Source organism: Oncorhynchus masou, chromosome 19 (genome assembly GCF_036934945.1).
Source record: "Oncorhynchus masou masou isolate Uvic2021 chromosome 19, UVic_Omas_1.1, whole genome shotgun sequence".
Lineage (NCBI taxonomy): Eukaryota > Metazoa > Chordata > Actinopteri > Salmoniformes > Salmonidae > Oncorhynchus > Oncorhynchus masou.
The window spans coordinates 9,864,619-9,867,577 of NC_088230.1; the positions used below are offsets into that span (position 1 = coordinate 9,864,619).

At 43.7% G+C, this 2,959-nt stretch overlaps 1 protein-coding gene across 2 annotated transcripts in view; it reads left to right on the forward strand.

Annotated features, from left to right (window-relative positions):
- The first annotated feature begins 382 nt into the window (after positions 1–382).
- myt1la (myelin transcription factor 1-like, a) overlaps positions 383–2,959 on the forward strand; it is a 54,855-nt gene continuing 52,278 nt past the window's right edge. For both annotated transcript variants that reach the window (XM_064924904.1, XM_064924903.1), the window contains exon 1: positions 383–617. The gene's annotated coding sequence lies outside the window, so the exon portion shown is untranslated. The remainder of the gene's footprint in view (positions 618–2,959) is intronic.

Below are 2,959 nucleotides of genomic sequence, written 5' to 3' on the forward strand. Positions count from 1 at the left end.
GGTTGCCTGGAGAGCCGACGGTGGTTGGGGACCGGTGGGAGGGTAAGTCAGACGCCTTCCTCTCTGGCTTGTGTTCTGCTGCAGTGCCTTGTTCGACAAGGGTCTCTCTATCTCTCTCTCTCTCTCTCTCTCTCTCTCTCTCTCTCTCTCTCTCCCTCTCTCGCCTGCTCGCCTCACACATTCTACATACAGCCTCTGCCTGTTTCCCCCTCCCTCCTCCCTCCCTCCTTCTCTCCTCCCTGTCTGTGTCTCCATCGCTCGCTCCGCTCTCTCCTCTGCCTCCCTCCCTTGTTTTTCTCTAAAGTGGCTGCAGCTCCCCTTTCATTCACTTCTCTCCCTCCATTTCTCAAGTGCTACAGGAATGAGCAAGAACACCCCGATTCTGATGACAGTGACAAAGAAAGAGTGAAAGAAAGGAAGGAGGGAAGTACAGAAGAGATAGATAGGGAAGGTGAGAGAAAGAGAGAGAATAAAGGAAGGGAGAGAGAGAGAGAAATTGCCAGTGTCGAAAACGAAGTGTGTGAGAGAAAGAGAGAGCGAGAGGGAGACTGGTTGCAGACTGACTTTCAGACAACTGGAAGAGGAAGCAAAAAGAGAGCTTTACCGTCGCCATTTCAGTAGGTTTCTTTTTTGTTGTTGCTTTTGCTCCTGTTCTATATTGTGGTTGTGTCATCTCAGTTTTGTTTGTTATGAACATAGAGAGAGGCTAGTCAACTGGGAATAGTGAGACTAGGGCTGTGGTAAACATTCCAGCACACAATGTTGACAACGTGCTTCATCTCTGATGGGATTATGGCGTGGAGCTACTTTCCTGCAATGAGAAAAATGCCACTTGCTGTGAATTAGGACAGATGAATGTGGTCCATAAGGCTAATATATATATATATATATATATATATATATCTGGATACAAACGTTGTCTCTGCATGAGTGTCGGTTGCTGTTTTGTTTTTGTTTCGACAAAGTTTTGCAAGGGCTTGAGGTAGGGATGCTACCACTAAAGTTGATCTTCCTGATGTGTTGCTCGTTACCTCAGCAATGGACACTACTAGTATGAGCCCCACTAACACTTACCGTAACTATGACATACTGTAACAAACAACTGCAATGTCTATCCATCAGTGACCACAAATACAGTCATTGTCCAATTAAAATCTTTTAAAAAGCTTATTTTTATTTATATATATATATATATATATATAGAGTTGCAAAACTGACATATACCCCTTTGTAAGAGAGGTGCCTTTGTTTTATAGAAGCCCCTACATAAAAGGGAGTGTTGCAAAAGCTATTCACAGAACTTAATGTGCTATCAGGAATGATTATACCATCTGAAACAAATCTACATTTGATCTGAATGCTCATCCTGCTGTTCCAGGAGTGGAACACAAACTGGAAGGAGTCTCTTTGTTGAGCCTGGTCGAAATCACGCACACTTCGACTGCAGTTTTGAGCAGACAGGAAGAAACATACAATGTACATCTCTCGCATTGTCGCCTCACGGTCAATCACACGGCGATGGCTTTGACTTGAATGGTGGGTTCGTCGCTACGGTCACCCGTACGTTCTGCTTGTGGCAATGTGAGGGAGCCATTTATGAATTTATGAGACAAACTTATGGGAGGGCTTCTGAGATCCGTTGACCCATGGACTGTCCCCGTTCCAGTTCGCCCAGCCATGCTGAATGAACCCCTACAATGTAGTTGCATTAAAAAGGAGAAGAAGAAAAAAAACATCCTCGTGCTGCAGGGAGTCTGAATACTCAGAGGCAAAACCGCTATCTAGGGTAATGAAAGACTATGTTTAATACGGGATCAATTCCCTTTGCTATCCAGACCTTCGCTGCATTGCAATGCTGTGTACTGTGTGCCTGCTTTTTTTAAACAAAAAAAAAAACATTCCCAATGGGAAATAAGAGTGTTTCTCCGCGTGGATGGTTGAGAGAGGGAAAGTTGGGATGATGGTTGAGGATGAGACAGAGTTAATCGACATTATTGAACGTTTCGGGTCAAAGTGGCAACATCTTCATGGAATGTATTCTCACTATGAAATCCGAAACTGTGTTAATCACCAACTGTATTAACAGTACTACCATGGCTATTGTAGTTGGTTTTACAAGGATCTGTCTGTCTGTCTTGTCTGTCTGCCTTGTCTGTCTGGGCAGATGTAGACAGTGGCTTAACTCCTCCTTCATTGTTGGTAAATAGGATCTGGTGGGGTTGCATGTGGCTTGAGCCCAGTATACATGCAGACAGACACTCTGATTGCTGAATAGTGTCATGCTATTAGCCAGTCTCCAAGGCTGTGAGGCAGGCTTCTGTTGGGCCTGTCTGCTCACACACACACACACACACACACACACACACACACACACACACACACACACACACACACACACACACACACACACACACACACACACACACACACACACACACACACACACACACACACACACACACACAAAGAGAATGAGGCCTGATCACACACACTTTAGGGCACACAGCATAGCAACGATACATTTAAATATACTTGTGAATTAGACTTTATAATCTCCTGCTGCTACTTCTGCTGCTGCTACTGCTGTTGCTGTTGTTGTTTTGGTTGTTGTTGTCGTCGTTGTTGTTGACAATAATGATGATGACGACTCATATAAAGTCATTGATACAACAATAAAGCATATTGAGAGATACCGTCACACAAAGCGTTAAAAAAACTGTATGAGTGCAATACTCTTGGCCTGTCCTTGACTCTCTGCTGCCACAGGGGTCGTTGTGGTTGAAAATGGTACGTCCTTCCATTGAACAAACACAGCACTATCTAATAATATGTAATACTAATGGATGCTGGTATTGACAAACACAGCACTATCTAATAATATGTAATACTATTGGGAGCTGGCATTGATAAACACAGAACTATCGAATAATATTTTATACTAATGGGAATGGGCATTGAT